The 13,120-nt window shown below is 38.2% G+C and overlaps 1 protein-coding gene across 1 annotated transcript in view; it reads left to right on the top strand.

The window, feature by feature from the left end:
• The first annotated feature begins 10,628 nt into the window (after positions 1 to 10,628).
• The window catches only part of LOC107555129 (T-lymphoma invasion and metastasis-inducing protein 1-like), a 51,147-nt gene continuing 48,655 nt past the window's right edge, over positions 10,629 to 13,120 (top strand). The window contains exon 1 of the mRNA XM_016237829.1: positions 10,629 to 10,813. The gene's annotated coding sequence lies outside the window, so the exon portion shown is untranslated. The remainder of the gene's footprint in view (positions 10,814 to 13,120) is intronic.

A 13,120-nucleotide genomic window follows, 5' to 3' on the forward strand; every position in this document is an offset into this window, starting at 1 on the left:
GCACTTGGACTCTCCGTCTGGGCATCCAGCCTAATGAGTGTGGCCTGGGTAACCTCCACACCTCTCTTTCCTTTTTTGTCTCTTTCTCTCCGCCTGCCCTCCCTGCCCTTCTTCTCCATTATCCACCTCTCTGTCTCTCCTCTCCCTGAATTTCATTTTTCATCTTCCACAGTCTTTCAGTTTTTTTTTCTTACACATCTAAACACACATTCCCTCCATCCCTTTGTTGGTTGTCGCACTCATCCCATTCATAATTCATCTCCCAGAGAAGGACGACCCATGAAACCAGTGGTTTCCTGCCCTCAATAGACTTGGCCCATATTTCCAGCTTACTGCCAGATGTAATAATGTAGCAGTGTTCCTGCATTAGCATGTCTGGTTAGATGATGCCCATCAGCTTTACTGGGCTTAACTGGAGCTTGTGTAATTCATGAGAAATCACTCTGCCTATAAAGCTGCATCTAATATGCGGTAATGCAAGGGAATGTACATTATTCGTATACATGTTTACATATTTTCTATTTCCAGATTTTGACAGAATTAAACCTGAATTTATATGCTTTGTTGCTCATGGGCTTGAAATATTTTGACCAAAACACTTATGTTAAGAGCACCGCTCTTGTTTAGCCTGTAAATGCTCCTACAAAGTCAAATAATGAGAAAGAACCAAATTGCCTATCACAGCTATGCTGATAATACCAAGATTTACCTAGCCTTATCTCCAAATGACTATACAGCCCCATTGACTCCCTCTGCCAGTGCATTGATGAAATTAACAGTTGGATGTGCCAGAACTTTCTTCAGTTAAACAAGGAAAAAACTGAAGTCATTGCATTTGGATACAAAGATGAAGTTCTCAAGGTGAATGCATACCTTGACTCTAGGGGTCAAACAACTAAGAATCAAGTCAGGAATCTTGGTGTGATTCTGGAGACAGACCTTAGTTTCAGTAGTCATGTCAAAGCAGTAACTAAATCAGCATACTATCATCTAAAAAACATTGCAAGAATTAGATGTTTTGTTTCCAGTCAAGATTTGGAGAAACTTATTCATGCCTTTATCACCAGCAGGGTGGACTATTGTAATGGTCTCCTCGCCGGCCTTCCCAAGAAGACCATTAGACAGCTGCAGCTCATCCTGAACGCTGCTGCCAGAATTCTGACCAGAACCAGAAAATCTGAGCATATCACACCAGTCCTCAGGTCCTTACACTGGCTTCCAGTTATATTTAGGATTGGACACTCCGTCTGGGCATCCAGCCTAATGAGTGTGGCCTGGGTAACCTCCACACCTATTAAAGTACTTTTACTCGTTTATAAATCACTCAATGGCCTAGGATCTAAATACATAGCAGATATGTTCACTGAATTTAAACCTAACAGACCACTCAGATCATTAGGATCGAGTCAGTTAGAAATACCAAGGGTTCAGAAAACCAGCATATCAGAATGATTTCTGAAGGATCATGTGACAGTGAAAACTAGATTAATGGCTGCTGAAAGTTCAGCTTTGCCATCACAGGAATACATTATATTTCAAAATATAATAAAATAGAAAACAGTTATTTTACATTGTAATGATATTTCACAATATTACAGTTTTTACTGTATTTTTTATTAAATAAATGCAGCTTTGGTTAGCATAAACTAACTTTGTTCAAAAACATTATAAAAAATCTTACCGACCTGAAACGTTTGAATGGAATTGTATATTAAATTCAACTGGATAGTACAAGAAAACTTCTTCAGTGCTGTTTAAAAAGCATCCCAAATGTGGTGTTTGATACTCATAGAACCACAAAAAAAGAGCACAATTGATCATTATGAATAGTAAGTTTAAGTTAGATAATTATGTTTTTCCTGTGATTAAATGTTCCTGTTTGGATTTTAAACCTAACAAAATGTCAATGTATATATGTCACAGCGGGTTTGTTTGTACAGAAATCATTATAGACAAGATAACTAGTCTTTATTCTTCTTTCTGTGTGTTCTTTTATCATGGATTATTTGCCCTTAATGTTTTGAGAGCCCCATTACACACACAACTGCTAGAATTTGTTTGAACAGGTCATTTTTATCAGTAGATAAGTCACATCCTGGGACATCACACTCTGTCTTTTATCAGAGAACATCCATTTGCGTTTGTATATTTTTTCTCATCCTTACTGTCTAACAAGGAACCACAAATTGATTTCAGGTTCCTTTTCAATGGCCACTGAAAATGAAATACTTACAGAACCTTATTATGGAATATAACAGTGTCATGCCCATAAATAAAGAGGGGGAAATGCCAAATGACACATCTTCCTGTCATGTTTCATGTTCTCAGGGATGGTAAACTATTTTAAGTTGTTTCTGTTTTTAGAATTAATGCTGTGATTCAAACTCCTGTAGCCGCTCTGTGTTGGTCACAGGTGTTCTTGTGATTTATTCAGTTGTTTATCCAGGCGGCCTCTGTAGCTGCAGGCTGACCGTGCCAACCTTGCTGCGGGCAGAGCAATGGGACAGAGTTTATCGCACAAATGACGGTGTGATCTACCCTTGTGTGTGTGTGTGATTGTGAAGAGGACGCTGACAGGTTTGGAGGGTCTGCGGGCAGTTTAGTTGAGACACTTAGCCAGAAACTGTGTAGTCTTTGATAATAATGCTCACTGGCAGCCTTTGTGTGCTGTTTGAGCACGTATTTGTGTATGTGTATGGATTATGGAGGAGTTGTCTCATGCTGAGGTGCTTGATAAAGTATATATGTCCTATATTTAAGTGTGACCTCACTTTCACACTGCAGAGTCAGTTAGAGATAAGAGAGCTGAAAATGTCAGCAGGTGTGTGGCTTACTGAAAAGATAGGCCTATAGGTGAAAGAGGAACTAGATATAGAATAAGTTCTAGATATGGACACACAAATCTCACACACAAATGTTTTTACATGACTTGCAGCAGCATATACAGTGTGTCCATAAATCAGAGACCGCATCTGGTGACCCAATTTAAATTATAGAAGTACATAAAAAGTTACAATTAAAGAAGATAAAATGAAATATTAATATTGTTAATATAATATAAAACAAAAATGAATATGATAATTATAATAATATATAATATAATGATATAATAATAGGAAACACTTAAAAAAGCATTATGATGCATAATTAAAAATACTTTTTTATTTAAAGGGGTCATATGATGCTTTTTTAAAGATCATTATTTTGTGTATTTGGTGTAACAGAATATGTTGGCATGTTTTAATGTTCAAAAAACACATTATTTTTCAAATACTGTACATTATTGTAGGTCCTCTATGCTCCGCCTCTCTCAAACGCTTCGTTTTCTACAAAGTCCCTCCTTCAGACAAGCGCAGTCTGCTCTGATTGGCCAGCTGACCCAGTGCATTGTGATTGGCCGAACACCGCAAGCACTCGTCGGAAATGTAACGCCCCTTACCATAATCACGAGCTTCGTCTTTCAAAATAAATGTAAAGACAGTAAATCATTATTATAATCATAATCATTAGTTTTACCATCAGTTCAAGCCCGAAAGGGGAACAGAGTCGCGTGACAGACATATGTGTTTGTGATGTGACCCCCTCTCTCTCTCTCTCGCGCTCTCTCTCTCGCTCTAGCGCGCTCTCTCTCCCTCTCGCTCTCTCTCTCTCTCGCGCGCTCTCTCTCTCGCTCGCGCACACACACACGATGCGCAAAACTCCGCATTTGAACAGTCAATAGCAAATACTTTGAATTTCATTTTTCATCTTCCACAGTCTTTCAGTTTTTTTTTCTTACACATCTAAACACACATTCCCTCCATCCCTTTGTTGGTTGTCGCACTCATCCCATTCATAATTCATCTCCCAGAGAAGGACGACCCATGAAACCAGTGGTTTCCTGCCCTCAATAGACTTGGCCCATATTTCCAGCTTACTGCCAGATGTAATAATGTAGCAGTGTTCCTGCATTAGCATGTCTGGTTAGATGATGCCCATCAGCTTTACTGGGCTTAACTGGAGCTTGTGTAATTCATGAGAAATCACTCTGCCTATAAAGCTGCATCTAATATGCGGTAATGCAAGGGAATGTACATTATTCGTATACATGTTTACATATTTTCTATTTCCAGATTTTGACAGAATTAAACCTGAATTTATATGCTTTGTTGCTCATGGGCTTGAAATATTTTGACCAAAACACTTATGTTAAGAGCACCGCTCTTGTTTAGCCTGTAAATGCTCCTACAAAGTCAAATAATGAGAAAGAACCAAATTGCCTATCACAGCTATGCTGATAATACCAAGATTTACCTAGCCTTATCTCCAAATGACTATACAGCCCCATTGACTCCCTCTGCCAGTGCATTGATGAAATTAACAGTTGGATGTGCCAGAACTTTCTTCAGTTAAACAAGGAAAAAACTGAAGTCATTGCATTTGGATACAAAGATGAAGTTCTCAAGGTGAATGCATACCTTGACTCTAGGGGTCAAACAACTAAGAATCAAGTCAGGAATCTTGGTGTGATTCTGGAGACAGACCTTAGTTTCAGTAGTCATGTCAAAGCAGTAACTAAATCAGCATACTATCATCTAAAAAACATTGCAAGAATTAGATGTTTTGTTTCCAGTCAAGATTTGGAGAAACTTATTCATGCCTTTATCACCAGCAGGGTGGACTATTGTAATGGTCTCCTCGCCGGCCTTCCCAAGAAGACCATTAGACAGCTGCAGCTCATCCTGAACGCTGCTGCCAGAATTCTGACCAGAACCAGAAAATCTGAGCATATCACACCAGTCCTCAGGTCCTTACACTGGCTTCCAGTTATATTTAGGATTGGACACTCCGTCTGGGCATCCAGCCTAATGAGTGTGGCCTGGGTAACCTCCACACCTATTAAAGTACTTTTACTCGTTTATAAATCACTCAATGGCCTAGGATCTAAATACATAGCAGATATGTTCACTGAATTTAAACCTAACAGACCACTCAGATCATTAGGATCGAGTCAGTTAGAAATACCAAGGGTTCAGAAAACCAGCATATCAGAATGATTTCTGAAGGATCATGTGACAGTGAAAACTAGATTAATGGCTGCTGAAAGTTCAGCTTTGCCATCACAGGAATACATTATATTTCAAAATATAATAAAATAGAAAACAGTTATTTTACATTGTAATGATATTTCACAATATTACAGTTTTTACTGTATTTTTTATTAAATAAATGCAGCTTTGGTTAGCATAAACTAACTTTGTTCAAAAACATTATAAAAAATCTTACCGACCTGAAACGTTTGAATGGAATTGTATATTAAATTCAACTGGATAGTACAAGAAAACTTCTTCAGTGCTGTTTAAAAAGCATCCCAAATGTGGTGTTTGATACTCATAGAACCACAAAAAAAGAGCACAATTGATCATTATGAATAGTAAGTTTAAGTTAGATAATTATGTTTTTCCTGTGATTAAATGTTCCTGTTTGGATTTTAAACCTAACAAAATGTCAATGTATATATGTCACAGCGGGTTTGTTTGTACAGAAATCATTATAGACAAGATAACTAGTCTTTATTCTTCTTTCTGTGTGTTCTTTTATCATGGATTATTTGCCCTTAATGTTTTGAGAGCCCCATTACACACACAACTGCTAGAATTTGTTTGAACAGGTCATTTTTATCAGTAGATAAGTCACATCCTGGGACATCACACTCTGTCTTTTATCAGAGAACATCCATTTGCGTTTGTATATTTTTTCTCATCCTTACTGTCTAACAAGGAACCACAAATTGATTTCAGGTTCCTTTTCAATGGCCACTGAAAATGAAATACTTACAGAACCTTATTATGGAATATAACAGTGTCATGCCCATAAATAAAGAGGGGGAAATGCCAAATGACACATCTTCCTGTCATGTTTCATGTTCTCAGGGATGGTAAACTATTTTAAGTTGTTTCTGTTTTTAGAATTAATGCTGTGATTCAAACTCCTGTAGCCGCTCTGTGTTGGTCACAGGTGTTCTTGTGATTTATTCAGTTGTTTATCCAGGCGGCCTCTGTAGCTGCAGGCTGACCGTGCCAACCTTGCTGCGGGCAGAGCAATGGGACAGAGTTTATCGCACAAATGACGGTGTGATCTACCCTTGTGTGTGTGTGTGATTGTGAAGAGGACGCTGACAGGTTTGGAGGGTCTGCGGGCAGTTTAGTTGAGACACTTAGCCAGAAACTGTGTAGTCTTTGATAATAATGCTCACTGGCAGCCTTTGTGTGCTGTTTGAGCACGTATTTGTGTATGTGTATGGATTATGGAGGAGTTGTCTCATGCTGAGGTGCTTGATAAAGTATATATGTCCTATATTTAAGTGTGACCTCACTTTCACACTGCAGAGTCAGTTAGAGATAAGAGAGCTGAAAATGTCAGCAGGTGTGTGGCTTACTGAAAAGATAGGCCTATAGGTGAAAGAGGAACTAGATATAGAATAAGTTCTAGATATGGACACACAAATCTCACACACAAATGTTTTTACATGACTTGCAGCAGCATATACAGTGTGTCCATAAATCAGAGACCGCATCTGGTGACCCAATTTAAATTATAGAAGTACATAAAAAGTTACAATTAAAGAAGATAAAATGAAATATTAATATTGTTAATATAATATAAAACAAAAATGAATATGATAATTATAATAATATATAATATAATGATATAATAATAGGAAACACTTAAAAAAGCATTATGATGCATAATTAAAAATACTTTTTTATTTAAAGGGGTCATATGATGCTTTTTTAAAGATCATTATTTTGTGTATTTGGTGTAACAGAATATGTTGGCATGTTTTAATGTTCAAAAAACACATTATTTTTCAAATACTGTACATTATTGTAGGTCCTCTATGCTCCGCCTCTCTCAAACGCTTCGTTTTCTACAAAGTCCCTCCTTCAGACAAGCGCAGTCTGCTCTGATTGGCCAGCTGACCCAGTGCATTGTGATTGGCCGAACACCGCAAGCACTCGTCGGAAATGTAACGCCCCTTACCATAATCACGAGCTTCGTCTTTCAAAATAAATGTAAAGACAGTAAATCATTATTATAATCATAATCATTAGTTTTACCATCAGTTCAAGCCCGAAAGGGGAACAGAGTCGCGTGACAGACATATGTGTTTGTGATGTGACCCCCTCTCTCTCTCTCTCGCGCTCTCTCTCTCGCTCTAGCGCGCTCTCTCTCCCTCTCGCTCTCTCTCTCTCTCGCGCGCTCTCTCTCTCGCTCGCGCACACACACATGATGCGCAAAACTCCGCATTTGAACAGTCAATAGCAAATACTTGAACTAATAACAAAACAGTAGCTGATTCTGAAGCGCCAGATTGTCATAGCAAAGTCAGAATGACCTCCTCTCCTAGGTTCACGAAACGGTCGTCCATAAAATGCATTGCTGTTCTGTTGTAAGTAATCTTAATGCATCTACTTTCGGAAGGCCAAATAAAGTGCCTTTGCTTTCGCCTAGAAACACACAGCGTCTCTCTGACATGGCTGCTTAAACACTAACTACGGTTACTGAAACCACACCTTCTTTCTTTGCGTGCACATTTGGGCACATTATGCAAATATTCCCACATAGTGACCTAGATATGTGGGGGCGTGTTAGAACGAGCCGTTTTAGGGGGGCGTGGCAGAGTCTTAACTTTGATAAAGAATATCTCTTTGGTTTTGAGACTTTAGTCTTTGCAACTTCAGGGATCTTATCTATGCACAATCAGCTTGTAACACTCCAAAGAGAAAGGAAAACTGGAAATCGCATCATATGACCCCTTTAAATCTATATCTTTATATTCATATCTATTTATCATCAGTCGATCTATCTACCTGTCTATACACACACAAATACATAATATTGAACATTTATTATACATCACATTTCTTTTTTAATGTCTTTTATGATTTTTATTATATATAAGTCCTGTGCACTTCAGTCTGGTTTGGCTCAGCTACAAAATCAGACATTAGAAGACTACAGAGGGCAGTTCGCACTGCTGAATGGATTATTGCCTGTCTAAACACATTCATGGCTTCTTTAATCGAATCACCTTAGTGTGGCAGTCAGCAGTGAGTGATATTCAGCCAGATTTTGCTTGATTCAGCAGAATTTACTTGTACTTAGGGAAGAACTTGTGCTTGTGGGTAAATCATCACTGAACTTAAATTCTATTCACTTCTTGTGTGTCTGATACAAACGTCATTGTGATTCCTTAGAGCCTGTTTGTTGTGTGAATGTTGTCAACACCCAGAGGAGTGAAGGTGTGTCGGCTTTGTTCTGAGGGGAAGTTAAGTTGGTGATGAAAGGAGTACGAGATATCATCTAATTCTCCACGCCCTTCTCCTTGCACAGACATGTTTGGCTCTCATTGTCGCTGAAGTACAGAAGCAATTATAAGATGCATTGCAGGAGAATCAGGTGTCTTGTAATGATGCATGTTCCTTTGAAATCTCTTAAAACGTGAACATTGTAATGCCCATTATCAAATACAAATCTTTTTCATGCATTTTCAATAAATGGGGACTGGAGGGTGCGTGCTTTAAAAAGAATTCAAAAGCACCATTAAAGTACAGTTAAAGTCTTCGGAAGCCATATAAAAGCTTTATGTAAGGAACAAACTGAGATCAACTGTCATTATTCACTTCTGATCATAAAGTCGTGATTCAAGAATCAGATCAGTTTTGTGAACCGATTCAAAATTCAAATGAAAAGATCAAATTCAAAAGAATGGTCTGTTCACTAATCAGATATGGCCGCTCGTATGAGCAACACAGAAATTTATATTTTCTATGAATATTTTTGAGCAAACTATTATGTGGTCTTTCTTTCTTTCCTAAAATAGAGTAGAGAATAGGTCTTGCCAAGGGACTATGAGTCTGTGTAAAGCCTATGTCAAGTCTAGAAATGTAGTTGATTTAAAAAAAAAATCTTTCTTTCTCCTTCCCTTCATCCAGCATGTCACTACAGACGTAGGTTTTGTCATACTCACTGATCTGTGTGAAATGCTCTAAATCTGTCCCTCCCAATCATGAGAATCCTGGCCACACAGCCGCCCTTATCTTAAGCCTGACCCAGAGAAACTTTTACCAGAATTACAACCAGACTGACGCCTCTGTGTTTGTCACTGTTTACTTGTCATATCTGCTTTTGCTCGTCTATGTGGAAGTGTTTGTTTATGTGTAAATCTATATAGTAAACTAGTTTGTAAGTTTCATACGCTTTTTCAATAGCGTCCTATTTTGAACTCTTTCTGTACTCTGGCACAACTGCATGAAGGGGTTGGTTCTGTGGCAGCCTGTAGAGGAAACACTCAAGGAATGCACATGCATACATGTACCTGTGATTTCTATTCAGTAGGTTTGTAAGCACAAGTTAATCATTGACCAGCGTTTACAGTGGGGTATCTGAAATAATAATGCTGGTTCTTTGTGCAGCGGTGTTTCCCAGCAGCTTGCCGTGGGTTAAATCCCTGATCTCCACAACTAGGATCAGTGCAGAGTTTCCCACGCCCCCCTCTCCCACTGATATACTAGCTTGAGGTGGATATGATCCACAACATTGCACAACATCTCTGTTTTCAGCCACAAATACACAGAAAACCGAGGAAGTTTCTCTCTATAGGCCTGATCTGTAATGTGTTTTATTGAATTTGGACAGGCTAGACACCTTTAATTTTACCCAAATGAAAATTAGGCTTTGAGGGAGATGTTCAGTTTGTTCAGTAGATTGTGTATCTTAGTGTTGACTGTTCAGTGCAACATTGAAGTGCTTGTCTTTACAAAATCTTATGTGACATGGGAATACTTTATTGCCATCTTTTTTTTCTTTTTTTTACATACATTTTTTCCAAGCATCATTATGCACACATAAAAAATCTTTTGCATTTAATTTTTAATTAAAAATGTAAAGTGTACTTTGCTTTAACCTTAACCTTATATTTTAGTATATGTTGTAATTAATTATTATATTTTATTATTTTATTTTCACATAATACCACAACATAATGCGTGTAATTTGTATAAATTTTTTTATTCTACTTATTTACTTTTTTATTTTATATTATTTTACTCCATTAATGCCACAGCATAATAAATGTATATTTTATTTTATTTTATTTTACCACAACTTAATGAATGTAGGCTATATAATGCATTTTAATGTATTTTTACTAATATAAAGTGAAAAACTAATAATAATAATTGAATAGTAATTACATTCAAATAAAATTGTTTAAAGTTTTTTTTATACTTCATAGTAAAATAATTAAAATGTATGATATACGTGTATTATGTTGTGGTATTATGTATGTATGTGCTTTTGTGGGTCTTGTGTACACAAGTATGTTATCTTAGGGGCTCACAGGCAAGCAATTTAAAAGGAAACGGGGTGTCTCAAAGCTTAGGGGCAAAGACCCAGGCTGCGTTCTGGCAGATACTGTTGATCCAGTGGAGGTGAAACGAGAGAGAAAGAGGGGGAAGAGCAAGGGGGAGGTGAGAAGGAGAAGGAGAGGGGGAGGAGAAGCAAATGGAGGAACGGGGAGGGTTGTGCAAATGAGAGCGAGAGAGCACACACACCCCTTTCTGCACTCTCAGCGGACAGACTCATCATCACATGGTTGGAGTGAGTGTGCTGTGGAGTTCTGATAGACAAGAGACACAGAGACGTGCTGGATTACAGCCAGTAATTGGAGGAGACATTACATGTATGAAATAAGCAAGAAGACATTCAAACCACTAATGTTTGGATACTTTATTGAGGAACAACAACGGACCTAGGATTTACCTCTGAGGTATGCCACACTATCAACTGTATTTCCATGCTATTTTACTCTCTTTCAGAGATGTCATTGCAATTGGACATTTATGTCTGCCTGTTGGACTTTCTCTGGGTCCCCTGGGATTGTGCTGGAGTGGACGGCTGACAGTGATAAATGCCACACTGTTTGGTTAATAAGGTTTACTTGCCATAGAGTCTTTGAAAGTCTGTCTTGTGTGCCTTTGTTGGACAATCAATATGCCGTGTGTGTCTAAGTGTGTATGTGGGGTTTGTTTTGAGAGGTCTCAAAAACAAATGGTTCTGTGGTCGTAAAAAACCCTCATCCAGACAGAAATGTTTGGAAGCCAAGGAGGAGGATCCATCAGTGTATATTCTCTCTCACATGCTCCCTTTGTGTGTGCGTGTGAATTTTCTCACTGGACGGAGTAAATCTTTCAGGTTTGCTCTCTATTTTTGCTGTTCTGTCACAAATTATCTTCAGCATTAACATTTTTTGTAAGTAGAAAACTTGAATGACAGCATGCTTTAGTTCTGAAAGTATTGTATGTACAGATCTGTCAACATACCCAGAGTTTTGTCTGTAAGAGTCTGTCTGAAATGTTTTGCAGCCTTGTTAAGTTCTGCTGTGTTACCTCATGAATAATGTGCCTCATTTAAAAGTTTTACTGTAAACCACCAGAGCCACTCCAGGATAGTTCAGTGTGTGTTTTTGTGTATGAGTGTGTGTGTGTGTGTGTGTTGTCTACAGTTCTGTGGAATGTGATTCATTGTGATTAGATGACTGAAAAAGCAGCTGAGCTGAGATTCTGAGGAAAGATACAAAAGAAAACAGACAGCAAAGTGAAATATAAATAAGATAAAAGATGACTACTGTATATAGACACCTAAAATGTATTTAAGCAAGGTAAAAAGTCAATCAGACCTGAAAGAAAGACCCAGATGCAGTGGACCACTAATATTTATACCGGTCTGTCTGGGCTCATGCATGGGGTCATTGATGCGGTTCTCAGCTGTTCGCAGTCAGACAGAGATGGCACACAGGGTGCCAGATTCCTTGGTTGTCTGAGGTCTCCCAGCGGTCTAGTGGCTTTATGAATGAATTACCGTAGAGTGCGCTGTGGAGGAACTCAAACGGGCCAAACAAAGACTCCTGCATACTTCAGTCTAGGAGCGAACACAGCAAACAATGAACCACACTCTTCCTATACCACCATATCACTGACCCTCTCAGAATCAGACTGGACAGAGACTACCTGTCTCCTTTAAGAGCTCATATCTGGAATTTATCACATGCGTCTGTCTTGTTCCCATCATATGCTGTTTAATCTATCGATTAGTCTCAATAAACATACTCCTTCCTTTAAAATGGGCTGCTGTCACACAGACAGATTGATTTTAGAGGACAGTAACTTTTGTGGTTTAGGTCAATAAGCAGCAGACAAGATTGTTCCTCAAATACTGGGCATAAGAAATGTAAAAAGTTTATTAACATGTAAAATATGGGGAATACTTTGGGAATTGCAGACCTTGCAGTAGCTGCTGGTTATTCAATTGAAATGGGACATACGTGTTCAAACATGAGTGTGTGTCAGTATGCATGTGCTTTATTGGTCTAATAAGATACTGTATTTGTATAGAAGTGTGTTTGTCTCTGTATATGAAGGCTTAGGAAGGCAATCTTGTTGTTTTGCTTTGCTCTGTAAGTGTGTTAAGTGGAACTAAGTAACAGAATGGCTTCTCTGCGACCCTCAGGGCATTTCTTCCTTCTTCTGCCCCACTGGAGCAGAGGGCATCAGGGTGAAACATGGGGGGTAGAGAAGCTATATGTCTGTGGGGGGTAGGAAATACGGCTTAAATGGGTCACAGTACTGCCACAGCGTGTTAAAACTGTACATTAACGAAGCTAATAAAAGAGATGAAGAGATAATGAGAGAAAGGCAAGGCTTTGTGTTCATTTAAAGGGTCTGAACAAAAAAAGGAGGGAGAGAGATACGCACCACCATTTAAAAGTTTGGGGTGAGTGCGATTTTCTTTTGTATTATTATTTGGAAGAAATTAATACTTTTATTCAGCAAGAATGCAGTAAATTAATCAAATGTGTAAAACAACAAACAATTAATCTTTCAGCAAGATAGAAATAGACATTAAGGCTACGTTCTCGTACAGACAATGGATGAACAAGTGAACATGGAGATCAGAGCTGTTATTGGTTTCTGTAGCACCTGCATTTGATCTTTTTCAAAGAGGTTAGGAAATTGTTTTTAGATTTTTTTTTAAAGGAGACATATTATGCCCCTTTTTACAAAATGTAATATAAGTC

Source organism: Sinocyclocheilus grahami, unplaced genomic scaffold, assembly GCF_001515645.1.
Source record: "Sinocyclocheilus grahami isolate Dianchi unplaced genomic scaffold, SAMN03320097.WGS_v1.1 scaffold526.1, whole genome shotgun sequence".
Taxonomy (NCBI): domain Eukaryota; kingdom Metazoa; phylum Chordata; class Actinopteri; order Cypriniformes; family Cyprinidae; genus Sinocyclocheilus; species Sinocyclocheilus grahami.